The sequence below is a fragment of the Leuresthes tenuis genome, unplaced genomic scaffold, assembly GCF_036924035.1.
Source record: "Leuresthes tenuis unplaced genomic scaffold, fLeuTen1.0.hap1 SCAF_1, whole genome shotgun sequence".
Classification (NCBI taxonomy): Eukaryota; Metazoa; Chordata; class Actinopteri; order Atheriniformes; family Atherinopsidae; genus Leuresthes; species Leuresthes tenuis.
In genome coordinates, this window is record NW_027325355.1 from 12,154,826 (window position 1) to 12,174,372 (window position 19,547).

Genomic DNA, 19,547 nt, shown 5'->3' on the forward strand with positions numbered 1-19,547 from the left:
AAATCTTAATCTAACATATATCAGATGCATTAGGTTTGCTGATCAAGACCTCCTGCATGCTAAGGCCTTAACTTTCTTTGAGTAAAGTGACAGAAAAACACACACAACCTGCCATATCATATGATGCTACCTTTCTGGGAGAATTTACACACAGAATACGTTAAAAACTATTTCATCATACACATATGTGATAAGGGGATGAGAAATGGGTGGCGGTGAGCTCTCAGTGCCTGTGAGAGAGAGAGAGAGAGAAGGGGGGGGGGTTGGAGACAAGAGTTTTTTTCTCTCTCATGATCTAACTTTTCTCCGTCTGTGATATTGGCTTTTTTAGCGTGAGGTAAAAAGGATCCACAGGAGTCTGGAGGATGGACACAAATACAGGGAAATGAGAGGTATGCCTGACTGCACTGGGATGTTGTTTCCTCACCTGTGAGTCACTTTGGATCAAAGCATCTGCTAAATGACTAAATGGAAATGACATTAATGTCCATGATGACTGTACAGAAACATTCCAACAGAACTGTGTATATGAGCTATCTTTGTAGAAACTGGATGTTTAAGGCTGTTAGTCTCAGTTGTTTCCAGATATTTGCCACATAGCTCGCTGTGAAAGCTGCCTTATACTTAACATGTAGAGATATAAAACCGTGGAGCTGATGGATCTGAAAGTGACATGAAATCACTTAAAGATGATTGTTATTTCAGTGTCAGGGGAAGGAAATCATATCACTATCAGCACATAATGAATGTCCTTGTGTAAATGCTTTGAGAAACGTGTTGAGCATCATGCCCTCACTGTGCATGTGTTCTGTTTCTGAGCTGTAATGTGGTACAAAGACTTCACATGAATTTAGGAAGTTTTCCTGCTCCTGTCTCAGTCTCAGTGCACTCTGGATTCATCCTCTGGGAAGCAGAAACATCCACAGGAAACTGATGAACATCTGTCCAACAAAATCAGCATCCTGATAAGCTGCTGCTAGAAGGACAAAATCCTGACCTGAGATCAGTCCAAGATCTGTCTTTTAAAATGGAATAAAGTGAAATGATGTGGTGAAATCTGCTGAAAGCTGTTAAACAACAAGTGCTGCTGGAAGTGTTTTCATGAAGAGCTCATTAAACTTTTTAAAGGAGGAATGGACTTTATTCCAGCAGCAGCTCAAAGCAGGAGATTCATATTTATCTGGACATTTGAATGAAAACATTCAGTATTAAATAAATGTCTTTAAAATGTCTTGCTTTTATTTATGGTGAATTGAAGTTTCATTTGGATCATTTTCCAGAACAAATCTTTGAAATGTTCACAGTTTTTATCTTTGAACCTTCAGAAAACTTATCTTAATAATAAGAAAAAGTTGAATAAAAGTTGAAATAAATAAAGACAGCAGAGAGGAAGAAACTCCCTCAGCTCAGTATGTTTGTGACTCTGTCTGAGATGGAGGTGAAATATGTGAACCTGGGCTGTGGTTTACTGCTCTCTCACAGCCGTTCTGTTTATTCACAGCTGAGAAATCATCTTTCTGAGGATGACCATAACCTTTATAAACATCACCACTATCTTTATTAATGATAAACATTTTCTGAATGTTTCTGCTTCTTTCTTCTGGTACCAGTATATCCAGTTTTCATCACACTGGTCAGTTCCACAGCTGAAGGAGACACTTTGACCAACTCTCCTGGTCAGTGTTCACTGGTCCTGAATCAGCTGTGCTGCCATGGCAACAAGCGCTGTAGAGACTCAAACAGACAGATGAAGGTCAGTGTGACAGTGTGTGTTCCAGGGGGAGTTTGCTGGCTCCTGATTGGCTGGAAACACTCACCTGAACACAGACAGCACAGAGCAGCAGCTGGGAGGAAAAGCATTTTGTGCAGTGGTGTTTCCTCTGGTGAACCTGGGGAGAAGTGGCGCTCTGATGCAGCTGAGGCCAAACAAGGACGAGCTGTGAGATCAGACCAGGGCCACGTGCTTTCTAACAGCTCCTCAGAGCTCCCATCAGCCCCTGCGGCCCACAGATAAGACCGCTGCTGCTGACTGACAGCTCAGCTGAAGCTGCTGTGTGGTTTCATGGTCTTGATTTGAATCTGACAGCAGATGATTAAAATCGGGGTCACATGATGCAGAAAGACTAAAAAACATTCATGTTCCCACAAACACATTCAGCTTGGTGGTGAATTTAGTAACACACACTGTTATCTGTTGTTTAACAGCTGGGATGAAAATGCACAACTACAAATCCACACAGCTCCTCAACTCTGATCCAACTCTTCAATGTGTTTGACTTCATTCAATAATGGAGCTGAATTTCTGCTGACTTTCATTCTTTTCCCACTCTGTCTTCTAACATGATGGATTTAGTTTGTCATGTTGTTCTTCATCATGTTTCCATCATGCAAACAAAGTCCTGTCAGTGTTCAGCTCTCAAACAGTTCACCTTCAGTTCCACTGACACACTGATGCCTGTGAATTCATCTCAAACTGACATTTTTATCAGTGCTGCAGTCTGTCCTTCACTCACATGGGTTGTTCTGGATCACATGGCTGGAACATGATATTTCCTCTGACCCACAAACACAACTACACTGCTGTCACTGTGCTGCTTATTGGGCTGTGAATGTTGTCAGAACAGCTTTTCAACAACAAGCTGAAGATGTGGCTGTTGTGCTGCTTTTGATTCACAGTCAGTGTAGACAATATGGAAAGTAGAGCTCAGGAGGTGCAGCTGAAGCTTTTGCTTCTTTCATCATTACTTATAGAGATGACACTGAAATGCTTTTGTATTAAGAGCTTTTATTGACTGTTTAAGGGTGACAGCTTCATGACACTTTCTCCAGTCTGACCCTCACTTGGAACACAATCAAACATACTGGGACATGTGGGAAAGGATCACAGTGTTCATACTGTACATATCTGAGAACATCCACAGGAAGACACTTTATCATTTACATGCTGATTCTGTCATTTTAACATCTTTCACAGTCAGATTTTTACTAGAAATGATGTTATAGACTGTATGTTGACACATAGAAATAATCCCATTCTGCTTGTAAGCAGCTCTGAATAGAAACAACCATAACTACACTGTTATTACTGTATTATGTTGATGCATGAAAACAGCTGAATGATTGTGCTGGAAACACTGAGAACAGCCTGAAGATGTGGCTGTTGTGTTACTTTTGCTTCACAGTCAGTGTAGACAACATACAAAGCAGCTTCAAAGATACTTCCAGGTGAGGCGTGCAGAAAGCAGCTGTGAGCACCGTAACATACAATAAATACATTATTACTGACCTGGACACTGATACATTCAGATTCAGTTATCACATATATATAAAGGATCTGCAGGTCACTGCTTCTGTTTTCATTTACATTTCACACAGCATTCATACAATCCATGTTTCCCACCATTGCCTGGGCTCTATGAACATGTGCTGCATATTATTTACAGTTAAGATCATAAAGCTGAAAAAGAGAGCAGAACAGCACACGTGATGACTGGTGACTGAGAACAGAGCACCATCGCTGCTGACATCACAAGAAGTGATGTCAGCACTGATTATGACCTCACAGTTCTGCATGACATCACAATGGAAACATGTCATCAAAGGACATGACATCACTGTAGTTTATAAAAGCCTGAAAGACAAACCGCCTGAAAAACAACACTTACTTAAAAAGTCCTTTTTGAGTCAAACCAAAATATCCTCTCCTGCACTTCTGTGGGGTGACAGAGTAGATGAAGAGATTCTGGAGAATGAGTCTGAGGGTTTCTACATATTTCCCTTTGAAAGTGGCAAAGAGGAAAGTTCTGAGGAAGCCGCCAACAGGCCAGAAGATGCAGAATCATCCCCAGGCCTCTGCAGCTCAACACAGCAAGAGGAAGTTTACAGACTCAGGAACCTCTCCCACTCCCTCTGTGGGCTGCACTCAGAGGGAATGGACTCCTTCCAAGGCCTCTGCTGCCACCAATTATGGCTCAGAGAAGTTTAAGGGGAATTTCTGCTTCCAGAGTAAAAGGAAAGTTTAAAGGAAAGGTTTAATTCCAGCAGCCTTAAAACTCTGTGGTGGACTGATCAAATCCAATGTGGAGGTGTGGATTTAGGGGAAAACCTCCTCGAACAGTCTGGTGTAATTGGGTCTAAAATACAAGTTGATGGTTCAGAAGAGTTTATTTTTGTTGTCAGCTCAGAGAGCTCGACTGGACAGAAACAGTCTAAATACAAATCAGGTTTCTACACATAGTTCTAAAGCTGTCACTGAGCACTGATGCTGAAGATGATCGTCCTGTTGGGACCAGTTGTAGGTTAGACTAAATACAGAGCAGCTTGAACAGATTCATATCATCCCTTTCTTCATTAAAGCAGAAAGTTTGTGCTTTTAGAACAGGAAAAGTTCTCCACCTTTTGGAATATGCAGATTATATAAAGTACTGTGGTCAAAAGTCTTAAAACACACTTCATTCCTTTATGTTTTGCCAGGATTGTGTCATTTCTTTAAGTATTCTTCAGGAATAGTTCTCCAGGCTTCTTGAAGGACATCCCAAAGCTCTTCTTTGGATGTCGGCTGCCTTTTGTTCCGTTCTCTGTCAGATGATCCCACACTGCTTCAATAATGTTGAGGTCCGGCTCTGGGGAGGATTCATGCCTCCATAAGACCTGTTGCCACTGATTTTCAGTCCACTTCTTGTATCATTTGGCATAGCTCAGCCTTTTCTCCCTGTTTCCCTTCCTTAAGAACGGCTTCTTGACAGCCACCCTTCCATGGAGACCATTTCTGATGAGGCTTCATTGAACAGTAGATGGATCAGCTGAAGGTCCAGATGCATCTCTCAGGTCCTGTCAGGTCTTTGCTGGATTTTTTCCTCTTTCTTAAGGACATCACTTTCAGATACTGTTCATCTGCTGTAGATAGTTTTTTAGGCCTGACACTTCTTCTTCTGTCCTCCACTTGTCCAGTTTCCTCAAATGTTTTAAGGACACACTGCACACCATGCTGAGATATGCCAAGGTTTCAGCTCATAGCTCTTTGGGAATCACCTTGTTGCTGTAAAAATACCATTTTCTGTCTGTCAAACTGTGTTATCTTTGGTGTTTTTCATAGATGCAACTAAAGAAATGGGAACAAATGATGTGTCTTTGTGACAGGCTGCGAGCAACAAAGTGCCTAAAGATCCAATTTAAAATGGCTTCTTTGCTAAGTTGTCTGTTATGTGTCGATACAACTGTTATAATTGGCTTTGATCTTAGACATTATAAATTCATATTCTGTATTTTACTAAATAACCTATGTTCCTAGCTGGTACTTTTCCACTCTGCTCATACTGCACAATCGATGACCTTAAAAGGGTCCAAGACTTTAGAATGACATAAACAACTGGGTCAGACAAAATATCTCTAGTAGAGTAGATAGGTCTGGTACATTAGATCCACGCCTAAAACAGCACTCACACACACACACATTGTTTATCACATCCAAAAAACACAACAAGGACAGCAGCTGGCCTGATCATGCCACTAAAAACTGGCCAATTATACTCTGACAAGTGTGAAAACAACTTCTGTGAGATAAAGCTGAATATAAATATGACATGTTTCCGGATAACGGGACTCGGCCTGACGGATTTCCTGCGGGAGCTCTGGCACTCCAAGTCCAGCGCTGCAATATACTTTACATGTGACCACTAATAAATACTTTTTTAATAAACGATTTCTCCAGCTTCTCCCTGTGTATGCGTGGGTTCTCTCCAGGTACTCCGGCTTCCTCCCACCATCCAAAAACATGCATGTCAGGTTAATTGGTGACTCCAAATTGTCCGTAGGAGTGAGTGTGAGCGTGCATGGTTGTTTGTCTCTATGTGGCCCTGTGACGGACTGGCGACCTGTCCAGGGTGTACCCTGCCTTTCGCCCGATGACTGCTGGGATAGGCTCCAGCCCACCCGCTACCCGATTAACGGACTGTCGGTATAGAAAATGGATGGATGGATTTCTCCAGCTTATTCTTGGGCTTCCAATGAAAAAATCGGGCTAACACAACACTGGTTCATCCCTTGAGTTAGGAGCCTTTTTTCTGCTTGAATGATTCATAGGTCAGAGTTAAGTGGCTTAACAAAGAAAAACACATTCCTCTGAAAATGCTCAGGTACAAGGACTGGACTGAAAAAGAGAGAAAAAGCAGAAAATGTCCAAGGAAAATTCTGAGAGACCTTCAGAAAGCTGGAGAACTATTGATCAGGACCACTTTAAAGATGACAGGACAGTCAGAAAGAAATGAGGCTGGATCAGGAGTTTGTAATGAAACAAATTCCCACTGTTTTGCCTTTTAATGCGATGCGATAAAACCCTTATTAAACAAGTTTAATGACATGTAGCTAAATGCTGATTTTTGCTCTAAAATACTCCTGAATACTAAATACTCTGAGAAGTGTTGTGCAAGTTCAAACTTAAACTTGTTCAAGGCTGAATTCAGTCTTCTTTCCCTCTTTTATAGCTGGCATCTGTTTTAGGACGCCACTTTCCATCAGTTTCTGTCGTGCTGGCTGATGTGGGAGTGTTGCTGTGTGCTTCCAAACAAATCTATAACTACACATGTCTGGAACTATCCAAATGCATTTGTATATATGGTGTTTCTGCCCGTGTCTGGTGCAGAAATCATCGCACAGTCTGAAGCTTTCACCTGAGTGAGCATCAGTCTTATGGGGAAAAATAAAAAAAATAACTTCACAAAACTATGAACCAAAACAGATAATCAGACACAATAAACTGATAACGAGTAGGACCAAAACAAACACATCAAAACAGCCAGAGACAAAGTCATGAATGAGAACAGAGACAAACAGAGACACAGCATATAGCAGTGTAGAAGTTTGCCTTTTGGGTATTTTATGTTACTTTTGCCTTGTTTTTTTAACCTGTTAGTATTAATGTATCTGTATGTGTGATACTGTTTTTTTAAAGTGAGTTAAATTTCTCTATTTGGTGCAGCTAACATGAACACATGACATATCGGCAGTAAAACTCCTTTTACAACATTAAATAAGAGGCGTCTGTGAGGTGAATATGGAGCTCCTGGCTGCATATTATTTGTCTGTTCCTATGAGCTGTCCCCAGGCACCACTCTGGAGCTCTGTGAGAATGCATTTCCAGCAGATAATCTATGTCGTCAAGTCATTTTTTGCAGGTTTTCAAGAGATTCTCCAATGCTGAGGTGTGAAACGGACTTTGGTGAACCACCAGCTGCTCAGCGAAAATGGCACCATGGCGAACACTTTCCTAACGACATCAAAGAGTTGCTAACGAGGTCCGAACACAGGTCCGAACACAGGTCCGAACAAGCATATACGTCACTAAAAATGGGGCAAAAGGGACATGTGACGTGACGTTGGAGGGGGCGCGGTTAACGCTTGAGTGTCGGCCATATTTTCCTTCGCATACAGGTTTGTAAACTTGATTAATACTCATAAAAGTAACGCCATGTATAAGCCGAATGTTAAACCGTGGGACAACCAAAATTAAATTTAATCTTCCGTCCTTTCGGCACTTTATCCAAGTTGTATTTCAACTTCCTTGTAACGTAGCCATTTTGCCAATGGAAGTTCTGCCTGTAATAGCGTCGCTGTTCATACCGGCATTGTGTGGTGACGGTGGGGATGTTAGTGATATGACAGAATCAGAAGGCAAATAGTAACTTATGTTTTTGTTTATTTGCCATATAAACTCGGCCGATTCCTCGGGGAAAGCCTTAAGATGTGAACGATCTTTTTTGCATTTATTGTCTGTCAGTGCAATAGTAATTCGTCGGCTATCTGTGTCGTTTTCTCCACTCTGGTAACGGAGCCTGGTTATGTGTTTGAGCAGAGCAGACAGATGTGTCCAGATGTATTAACCCTTGTGTTCTGGTCATATTTATATATGTTACTCAGGCAATGTTTGTTGGTCTGGTGGACCCGCTGCATTTTTGGGGTTTTTATTCAACACAATCAAACAATTTTATGTTAAAATACTCTACAGATGTTTACTTCATCCCAATTACAAGCAATATAAACAACATACATGATTAACATGTAATATAATCACATTTATGTATTAAAGTGCAATTCGTTTTTTTCTATAAAATGTGATTTAAAAAATAAAAAGGGTGGAAAACATTCAAGAAATGTGCAAATGAAGCAAGGTTTTTTGGTATAACTATTATGTATTATTCATTTGAACTTTTTTAGAACTTTGAACATTTACAAAACATAAGTAAGATCTCAATCTCAGCTTGGCTGCTGACCACTTGGTCCTGGGGCCTGCTGCTGTCTAGCTGTGGTTCATTCTCGTTTAGGAGATAGCTGATGATTAATGTCATCCTCTTCTAAAAGTCACTGTCAGACTCTGAATTTGATCTTCATATTCTGAAACCTCTGTCTTGACCAAAATCAATTTCAAGGCCTTGTGTGTGATGAATCTTTTGGTTGTTGCGGAGAATCGGTTGTATTAGTAGTTATCACTGGGAAAGCTATATTTATATATTGGCCAGGTTCTGAACTCTGTTCTGACGACGGGTGAAGGTGCAGGGTTGGAGGAGTTGTGCCATGGCATCGTCACTCGATACAAGAATGCGGGCCAAGCTGAACCTGAGGTCATCTATGTTGACCGGGACTGCTGCAGCCAGTCAGGTGGGTAAAAATGATAAAATTCTTTATCAAATATACGTTTGAAAAACTGTGTGCCACACACACTGTTACCACTCCACTTGTGGGAGGAGTGGTACTGGCAATTGGGCAGCGGCTGACTTTGTTTTTCACAGGTGTGTCTTCAGTGGTCAAACTCTTCCACCCATGGAGGTCTGCAGTGCGCTTGGACAGCTTCCATTTCATGCGGCGTTTTAACTGCGGCGTTAAGTTTACATTAAGTGTCTGTCTGTCTGTCTGTCTGTTCGCAGATGATTGCTCGTCTGTTACTGTGTGATTATTGTTACAATGTTAATAAAGTTTGATAATTTTACTTGAACCAAGAACAGCCTTCACGTTTTTATTTAATTTCCATTTGCAAAACAGGACGACAGTGAGTGTGAGTGACATCCATTTAATGCAATTGTCAAAAGTGAAGCCAGAATTACTTGGAGAATTATTTTACATTTATTAACAAAACCCAACACTCTTTGTCTCAACCAAAGATTTTGAAAAATACTTTCTTTGCTCAATTTGGAATTTGTTTCATTCACTTGTGTTGCACAAATAGTGATACAGATAGATAGCTAGTCTCTCAAATAATTGAGTGTACCAAAAAAAGAGGGGAAAAATGATGGGAGACTTATTGACATTTACAGTTATACACATTTTGTGTGCTGCCCCCTACAGTAGGCTTTAGTAACGTCCAAAGCACTGTGGTATGTTGGGGTGTTGCCACAATACAGGTTCGAATCCCACAAGAAACATGAAAATTAAATGATAAACCTTGCAATAAGTGCAGAGGTGTGTGTAAACAATGTTGAGAACATAAGAGAATAGAGAAAAGTGGATATAGTGTACGTTAATGTTGAAAAAGTGGAACATTCAGCTGAGAGGTTCTGTGCTATTTACCTTCTCACCTCTGGGTGTCACTAATTGAATCTATTTGGTTTCTTCTTCACTAAAGGGAAAACAGGATAGGGAGGAAAAGGCTGAGCCAAACCAAGCTCATCTTTGGGCCAAGCAGCAAGAAGAGGAGCAGTGATAGAGGGAGAGCAGGTGCTATAAAAGGAAGAGACTATGCCAGACCTGTGTACGTTTTAAAAGTCAGATGTATAATGCACGATAATTGAAGTATTGTGTAAGATTATAATAGAAATGTGTTCAAAAGATGGTTTTCCTTAACAAGAGTGAACAGATTAGACACTATCATCAACATGATAGTATAATAGGGCTTGGGTATCTATTTTAAATACTGAAGGAAATATGAAGCATTTGTATATATTATCCCTCTGTCCCAGGACAGTTCATTCCTTTTTATTCCTAATCCATGACTTGATGAAATTCATTCTCCAGTTTTACATTGTAACTCATTTGCAAATCATTTAGGGTGAGGCTAAAAACAAATAAACCTAAAAGTCATTATGATGTTGTTTTTGTTCCTTTAAGACTCTGAAAATGGCCATATTTAAATAACCGAATTAAAAAAATTTCCAGGGTAGCCCCCGAACCCAACTAGAAGTTCTGACTCATGACCTCAGTATTTTTTGGGCCTCTGCATCTAAAACCTCACTCAGGTAAAAGAATCAAAGTGTCATCAGCAACATTTACTAACACTTCCACCAGTAAAAGTATTTATTCTGCAGAGCAGCTCTCAGTGTTTGCTGTTAGATATAAAGTTGCCTGTTTGACAGTTTAAAGTGGCTGCTCGTGCACTTTTTCTATCTGGCCTCAGTAAATCTCTGTAATTTATTCATTTGTGTTTGGAAAACATCAGAAACTTCATTTCTGAGCCCACATCAGTGGGTTCTGGTTGTTAACACATAGATGAGGAGACAGTTCAGTGTGTGAGGATAAAAGCAGAGGAGAACCTGGGACATCTGAGCAGATCTGGGATCAGCACCTTGGATATCAGCAGGGATTCTTAGGAAGGAAGGAAATGGGATGAATCTGCAGACTGCAGGAAGATCTGTTAACAGTCTGCAGACTAATGTGAGACAATAATATCTGTGTGTGTTTGGTATCCAGAAGAATTGAGACAGATGAAGTCACTGTGAGCTGAGCAGTGCTGGAAGATGATATGACAGAGTGACCTAAATGAGTTTTATGTGTGCGCTCATTTCCAGTGTTTGACAAAGATTGAAAAGTGAATTTATTTGAGTGATTTCCTTCCTGATGTGAAGTATGTCATGAAGCTGTCCGTGTTGAGTGAGCAGCAGCGCCTCCTGCAGGTGTAAAAAGCTTACAGCACCTGGTATTCCCAGGCGGTCTCCCATCCAAGTACTAACCAGGCCCGACACTGCTTAGCTTCCGAGATCGGACGAGATCGGGCGTGTTCAGGGTGGTATGGCCGTAAGCGAGAGAATCAGTCACAAATCAGCTTTTTATAGATGCTGAAACAACATCTATTACTGTGTTCTGACTTCTAAAATATAATGTAACTGTTTAAAAATGAGCAATTTGTGATGATTTCATCTAACTAAGCAGCCTCGGTTTCTCTGTGTGACGCTGAACACAAAACTACACACAGGGAACAGAAGAGGTCGACAGACACTAAGTTATCTGAGAGTCTCACTTTCAGCTGCAGAGAACCAACACGAGAGAAGAACATGTGCAGGATCAGCATCAGCCTCTCAAGCCAATTAGGTGAAAAACTAAAAGGAACATATGGTTCAAGCAGATATATATATATATTTGTTACAGTGACTCAAACGGTTACATGCTGCCATTCCGACACTTTTTATTAAACGTCCCGCCATTCCGACACTTTTTTCCTCCTATGGTCGGAATGGCGGTATGTTTTTTTTTTTTTAACATACCGCCATTCCGACAGTTCCTTTTAATAGCCTATTTTTTACCCAAAACATTTTACACTAATTAAACTAAACAAACTTTAATAATCTATTATCAAAATCCCCTGAAATGTCAAATATAAAAATACAGATATTAATGTAACTCTGGCGAGACTGAAACTGATTAAGCAGAAATACAGTGTCAGTGAGCTGTCACAGCAGCCAGCTGGAGCGGAGCTCTCCACAGAGCCCATGCGTCTTTTGCCCGCTGTCATCATATGCAAAAGTAATAATTGCAATTACAGATCACGGCTACTGCACAGGACACAGTTGAGAGCACTCTGCCTTGCCTTGCCAATAGGAGAGGAGAGAAATGACAGCATAGAACGTATAAAACACAACAAAATGCAGTAAAAACGTTTATTCATGTAATTCACGTGATTTATGAGTACTTATGGGAAGCGCAGGGGGGCTTTGCGCATTTGGCACAAACACACAGCCGTTGCGCAAGGCTTTATACAGCCTGTTGATATCTTAAGGACCTAACTGGTCACACCTGGGAGTAAATGTCATGTAGAGATTGTTTTTACGTGACATTACAGCTGAACATATAGCTTTCATCCACAAACCAACGTGGGAGAACCCGAAGACGCATGTGCCAGACGCACATAGGCATGCGTAAAACCAATTTTGACCACTTCATGCTGCGTATTTGCTTTCTGTTAGTTAGCTTTCGTTTCTTTTGGATTCTTGTGCGTGTTATGGAGCCGTTTCGGTCCATATTTGTAAGCCTTTTTTTCCTGGATTAAATTTTCGGAAGTTGAAACAAGTGGTATTTGAGTGTGTGATTGAAAACCACCACTGTCTGCTTCTCCTCCTCCAGTTGCCGAGACTTTGTGTTTTTAATAACGCTTATCTGTAAACATGTGTTAAACATATAAATTGCATGAACAGAAAGAAGGGACTCGCCTGTTGAGTAACGCACATTTCCTTAAACTGAAAGCCTTGTCGGAATGGTGGGATGTCGGAATAGCGGGATGTCGGAATAGCGGGATGTCGGAATAGCGGGATGTCGGAATAGCGGGATGTCGGAATAGCGGGATGTCGGAATAGCGGGATGTCGGAATAGCGGGATGTCGGAATGGGTGTTGCCACCCGACTCAAACAGGCCTGACGTTAGCCTGTTCGGGCCATGGTTAAAGCGAGTTTGGGCGGTTTCCCACCATAGTCCTGTGATTTTCTTAAAACCTTTTTACAGTTCCAAAGCCTAATTACTTTGAAAGTCCCACATTTGAAATGTTGTAGCACGAGTTTTCCGTTTTCACCAAGTTGACAGGAAGGCATTTTGGCCGGACTTTCAAATTTGCAACGTGGAAATAAGGTTTTTTCAGTGAACGCAGCATGAATGTGTCTGACGCAGAGACGAGGATAAATGAGGTTCATAATGCACTGGCGCTGTCTTTCCTTGGAGAAATGGTGAAGTTTTTTTTTTTTTACTTTGAATACAGTGTGGGTGAAGGAAAAATATGTCACGCGAATGAAAGCAACAGTTGTTTATGAGTACATTAAACGTCAGGGCTGCCGTAATCAGCAGCCATAGTTAAATTTCCATGGAGCAGGGGAGTCGTTTGCTCCGTGTTCATTTGACTCAGTCTGAGTCTGCAGAGAAGCTGCGGCTGCGCACCGGTCTGTAGCCCCACAGAGTGCAGGGATGAACGGCTCCTCTCCGCTCAGCTTTTGCGTTGGTTAATTGTTTTAGTTTCATAGTCCTCCGTTAGTGGAGTGATTTTATGTTTTGCTCTTGGAGGATCTTTGCGCCGCCGTTATAGGTGTGCTGATAGATAACTGTTAAGGTTTCATAGTGCCTCTGTTTCTGAGAGAGCTTCTTTTGTTTAAGTCCGCCTCGTTAGGAGAGCGTGCGAGTTTCTTATCTTTAATAGCTCTTTGTTTTCCTCCTGGAGTGGAGAGGCTTTTGGTTTGATCATTTTCACAGCTGCACTCTCCTCCTCCATAGTTATTGAGGAGAGTGCTCAGGAGTTTCACAGCCCCTTTCTTTGCTCTGTGAGCAGATCATCAACCTGTTGTTTATATGAATAAACAGTCTTGACTTTGAACTCGACCCTGCATCTGTGTCCTGAGGCCTTGACTAAATCTTGAGACATATTTTCATTTTGTCTATATTAAAGTTTTAGACTAATCGTCGAGCAAATTGTTGGTCAGGAACATCCCTCGTGGGAGTCCAACTCGCCTCAGCTGACGAACTCAGATGGATCGTCCCAAGAAATCTACAGTACATCCGATGTGATAGAAGTACAACCTACAACCCCTGTAGAGCTTCTGTTGCTGCTCTCTTTCACAGCTGTGGATTGTTTCTCCAGTCAGTAACTTGTTTGCTGCTCTGTCAGATAATGCAGCGACACATGTTTCCTACAGACTGTCACAGTTACTTCTCAGACCATCCTGAAAAGGATCATGAGGCCGATGCCAGATAGTGAGGATGAGCACAGCAGCCTGGAGGAGACGTGCAGCTCAGGCTTTCTGAGAGACCACACTGAAAATGCTCAGATTGTAAATGTTCTCTCAGAGAAACAGACCTTACAATGTACATCTCCTAAAGCTGCTGCTGATTCTTCACACTGACTCCATATTTATGAAACCTGGTGGTGGAAAATCTACCCGGTAACATGATGGAAACATTGTTTTATTTTACCGCAGAAAGACCAGTTTATTTTTACAGGTGAAGCAGAGATTCTTTGATCTTTGGGTAAAGTTGAGAAAGTTCTGCTGTTCAGCATCTTATTGGCAGCTTTAAATACTTCTGACTGTGTCTCTGTGGGCTCCTCTCAGGAACTGCACCAACTCCTGAAGCTGTGGACAGGTTGGAGTATACCTCCCCAGCACCTGTATGCAGGAGTTCCTCCTGAAATGACCACGCCTGTAGCCTCAGCCTGCAGGACCTGCTGAAACTGCCTCTGAAGAGCCAAAGCTAGCAGACATTCAGAGAAAAGCTCCAAGCGTCTGTTAGAAGTACAGACTTTGGCTTTGGAATGATCTGATGTGAATAATGTGAGAAACTGAGCGTCTTTAAGTTGAACATTTCAAAGTTGTAGCAGTTAGTCTGTTCCTCTGTTTCATGCTGCTCATTGAAGGCTGTGGAGCAGTGAGCCATGTTAAGGCTTTACCTCATTAACTGGAAGTGTGTGAGGTTGGTAACAGTTCAGGAGAACTGAGAACAAACATTTCAATCTGAAGTTTTAGTTACAAATGTTAAAGTTTGGTTAATAAAGACGATTGAACATGAAGTGTTTGGTGCACTTTTCCATCCAGCAGTGTGTGAACGTTGGTGAACTCGTCCAGTTCTGCTGTGGCTGCATCAGCTGCTGTGGTGCGGCTGCATAGATGTGGAGTGCATCCATGAAGGGAACATCGGGGTCAGGTGACCTGGCCATGTTCTCGCTCAGGTGTCCTTCAAGCTGCACTTGGGCTCCTTCAACTCGGTCCGTTTCACCTCCGAGGTCATCAGAGCCGTGTGGTCCATCCCAGTCAGTCCCACAGTCTGCCTCCACCTGAACACAAATAAAACACCATCACAGTTTTAAGCTTATTCAATATTTTGTAGGCTTTCTTGAGACTTAAACAAAAGCTTTGGCATCTTCAGATGTTTCACTGAAACATTTTCAGTTGCAGTTTTAAACTGTGAAGCTATGAAATCAGTTCTCCTCAGTATAAATATTAAGTTCTGTAATTTAGCCAAATCATTTTAGGCCTTTTAAATGTATCATTTAAATAGTGGCTCCTGATATGATGCACTCAGCTGTTTTAACACACCTGATCAGGATCCTGAAGGTGTCTGAATGATGTCCAAAGCTGGTGGGGAGACTGGCTGCCTGCTGCTCTCAGGCCGTGATGGTTCCAAGCATCCATGAAGAAGGCAAGTTGCCTCTGCAGCTGAGGCAGAAAAGCCCAGTGGAGAGCAAAGAGATGACTCATCATCAGGGGTCAAAAGCCCTTCTCTCTCCAGGCTGAGAAACAGAGTATGGAATGGGTCAAGGACTGGAATGGAAACATCTGTCCATCAGCGTTCTATCCTGGAAGAACAAGAGACATGATTCAGAGAAACATTCCAAGCAGGAAGAGAAGATGTTTCTGCTCTGAATTAGAACTTCTAGCTGCTGGATGTTATGACTCTACAATGAGGAAACTGATGCTCATAAGTTCAGTGATGGCTTTAGAAATGTGTGTCCAGCCTAATCTGGTCTTGGTGGAGCACTCGCCTGAAAAACTAAGTCTGAAAAGGTTTGATGCTGCTGCAAATACAAACAGTTCCAACACATCACGATCCGTCACAACAGAAAGAAATCCTCCTCCTCTGTCTCTCACAGAGCAGCAGTGTATGTGGACCGTCCTGCTGGCACTCCACACCTTCAGCACCACATTCACTGAAGAACCTCTGCATCCTGCACTCTGCTCAGTTCATTCCTCTGTATCTTTATAGAAAGTGTCTTTCTGTCTGAGAAACACTCACTGTTGAGCAGAAAGTTCACTCTGCACATACCTGCCTCTTTCATTCAGAAACACATTTTCAGCTTCATGGATTCATGGAGGGATGCACAGATATATCGTCCTAACATCGGTATCAGCCAATATTCAGCTTGTTATCTGCAATCGAGGAATCAGCAAAAAGGATAACATGAACCGATGGCATTGACTGATGTTGAGCTGGTGTTGCAGGAGCTTTGCCCTGAAACTGACCAGCTTGGCCTACAGTTGCAGATTCAGCAAATATCCAGTAGATGGAAGCTTAACTCCACAGCAGGCAATCTATTCTTCACAAGAACATTTTGTTTGGGTTTACAAGTACTGAAGTCATTGAGTAGGTAAGAGTTTAACTTTTGAAATTGTGACTCCATTCTCCACCCTGGGCTGGGACTCCTGCCCCTGGAAATGTCCTTGATGACACCTCCTCCTGAATCTGATGAATAGCACCAGAAGTAATCTGGGACGACCTGGCTTGGCACCTCCTTCCACCACAGGTGCAACTGCCTCGGCCGCCGGATTAGTGGCACAATGTTCAAGGAACTTAGCTTTCAGAGCAGGACCCAGGCCAGCGAAGAAGCGTCGAAACTTCTCCTCTCATTGTGCCAAATCTCCATAGTCGGGAAATGCCTCCACGACCAGCAAAAACGCAGACTTGCTCAAACAGGTTGGAGGAATCCTCGTGAGCTCATCGTAGTAGTCGCCGCCATCTCCCGTCCTTCCAGCCAAGGAAACTCTGGCTTCCGTCACCAGCAAAAGGAGTGGGTAGATCCACCAAACAGAGACCAACTGAACTTGACAGGGTCATGTCTCCACGCCGCGTGATGCTAACTTAGCCTCACGCTAACTCACACAGCAAGCTAACTTCCATGGACCGGCAAAAGTCTAAACATATAAAAACATCACGTCTGTCACCAATGTAACCGAGCTTGCTGGGTTCATTCAACTTAACACTTTAAAATAAAAACATTAATGGAGACTGGATACAGAGTTTAACTTTCAGAACCTGCCGCCCCCGTTTTATTACTTCTACTCCCTCTCTGTACTTACTGCCTACAATACGACAACTCTAGCCAATGTGAGAGGACTCTTCACCAAAAAGCCAAGACAACGTTTCTGACAGTTGAATCGTACTGGAGTCTGCTGAAGTCCAACAATGGTAACTGGGATCAAGCACCAAAAATACAAGAGCGAGAGACGTTCATTGGAGCTCCAAACGTGTCTGATGGACGACTGTTTGGTGTCTAAGGTCCCAAAGATGCTTAAATTAGAAACTGAAGGCCAAACTACACACTGTTAGGTTTAAGCTTTAACATTCGTATCAGCCAATAAACCAGTCGGGATGTGTGTTTTTAGAAAAACTGTCATTTAAACTGTGATCTGTCACATTCAGAGCCTGGGTAGCTCAGTCGGTAGAGCATCAGACTTTTAATCTGAGGGTCCAGGGTTCCAGTCCCTGTTCAGGCGATACTACCTTTGAATATGTCATGGTTACTATCATTGCATTATCTTATACTTCTATGAATGCAGAGAACAACTCTACACTGGTCACTTTAAAGCCAATAGGTGCATTTGGACAGAGAGTTCTAAGAACTGTACACCTCCAATTTAACTATAAGAACTGCCCTTCCCCAGTGGAACTGTTTCATTTTCGATTCGCACATGAGTCGGGAACCTTGATCGGGACTGATGTGACGCAGCCGTCAGCGACAGACGTGTTACTTTAGCGCCACACTCAACAACAAAAAAAAACCCGCGAGGAGGCCACCGTGTTTATGGTCTGCATGACAGTGATATTAATCATGGATGATCACATCAGGCGTCTAAGATGGAGGCTGGAAGAGCACACAGCGAGAGTCAGGAGATGAAGAATCCAGCAGCGGGCGATACTTCTTCGATCCATGAAGGAGAGAAGAGCGCCGCAGACAAAGGAGACAACGTCTAAGTTTAACTTATTAAACAGGCGCCGGTTGTGTCCGTGTTGTATGAGTAAATATTTCAGACAAGGGGCGGAGTTACCAGCCACCAAACACCTACGTCATATGTGTTCCTGTTGAACCCAGAAAAGACCTCGGAGAAGGAGCTAAAATGGTTCTAGGAACTGAGGGCCGTGGTCCATAGTTCCTCTATGTCCGAATGCACGAAAAAACGGCCCTATTCCTGAACAGGTTCCAGGAACTGCAAAAGGTTCCTACAGTGGGAATGCTTCTTTGCTCCACTTCTGCTACTCTTAAAACATACGTTAAAGACAGCAAGGGTTATGATCTTCTTCGTTGTGTATGACGAGGTTTCTCAAAGACAATGAAAACACTTCCTCGTAGACATATTCACCGTTCTGAACAGCCAATGTGAGAGGACTCTTCACCAAAAAGCCAAGACAACGTTTCTGACAGTTGAATCGTATTGGAGTCTGCTGAAGTCCAACAATGGTAACTGGGATCAAGCACCAAAAATACAAGAGCGAGAGACGTTCATTGGAGTTCCAAACGTGTCTGATGGACGACTGTTTGGTGTCTCAGGTCCCAAAGATGCTTGAATTAGAAACTGAAGGCCAAACTACACACTGTTGGGTTTAAGCTTTAACATTCGTATCAGCCAATAAACCAGTCGGGTTGTGTGTTTTTATAAAAACTGTCATTTAAACTGTGATCTGTCACATTCAGAGCCTGGGTAGCTCAGTCGGTAGAGCATCAGACTTTTAATCTGAGGGTCCAGGGTTCCAGTCCCTGTTCAGGCGATACTACCTTTGAATATGTCATTGTTACTATCATTGTATTATCTTATACTTCTATGAATGCAGAGAACAACTCTACACTGGTCACTTTAAAGCCAATAGGTGCATTTGGACAGAGAGTTCTAAGAACTGTACACCTCCAATTTAACTATAAGAACTGCCCTTCCCCAGTGGAACTGTTTCATTTTCGATTCGCACATGAGTCGGGAACCTTGATCGGGACTGATGTGACGCAGCCGTCAGCGACAGATGTGTTACTTTAGCGCCACACTCAACAACAAAACAAAACCCGCGAGGAGGCCACCGTGTTTATGGTCTGCATGACAGTGATATTAATCATGGATGATCACATCAGGCGTCTAAGATGGAGGCTGGAAGAGCACACAGCGAGAGTCAGGAGATGAAGAATCCAGCAGCGGGCGATACTTCTTCATTTCATGAAGGAGAGAAGAGCGCCGCAGGCAAAGGAGACAACGTCTAAGTTTAACTTATTAAACAGGCGCCGGTTGTGTCCGTGTTGTATGAGTAAATATTTCAGACAAGGGGCGGAGCTACCAGCCACCAAACACCTACGTCATATGTGTTCCTGTTGAACCCAGAAAAGACCTCGGAGAAGGAGCTAAAATGGTTCTAGGAACTGAGGGCCGTGGTCCATAGTTCCTCTATGTCCGAATGCACGAAAAAACAGCCCTATTCCTGAACAGGTTCCAGGAACTGCAAAAGGTTCCTACAGTGGGAATGCTTCTTTGCTCCACTTCTGCTACTCTTAAAACATACGTTAAAGACAGCAAGGGTTATGATCTTCTTCGTTGTGTATGACGAGGTTTCTCAAAGACAAT

At 42.4% G+C, this 19,547-nt stretch overlaps 1 protein-coding gene and 3 non-coding genes across 4 annotated transcripts in view; 2 read left to right on the plus strand and 2 right to left on the minus strand.

Moving 5' to 3' along the window:
* The window catches only part of LOC140291809 (NLR family CARD domain-containing protein 3-like), a 562,338-nt gene that overhangs the window by 156,272 nt on the left and 386,519 nt on the right, over positions 1-19,547 (minus strand). The gene's annotated exons all lie outside the window — the stretch shown is intronic.
* LOC140269505 (5S ribosomal RNA) lies at positions 10,886-11,004 on the minus strand. The gene has a single exon (XR_011907627.1). It is a non-coding gene; the product is annotated as a 5S ribosomal RNA (ribosomal RNA).
* Positions 17,369-17,441, plus strand: trnak-uuu (transfer RNA lysine (anticodon UUU)). The gene has a single exon. It is a non-coding gene; the product is annotated as a tRNA-Lys (tRNA).
* Positions 18,639-18,711, plus strand: trnak-uuu (transfer RNA lysine (anticodon UUU)). The gene has a single exon. It is a non-coding gene; the product is annotated as a tRNA-Lys (tRNA).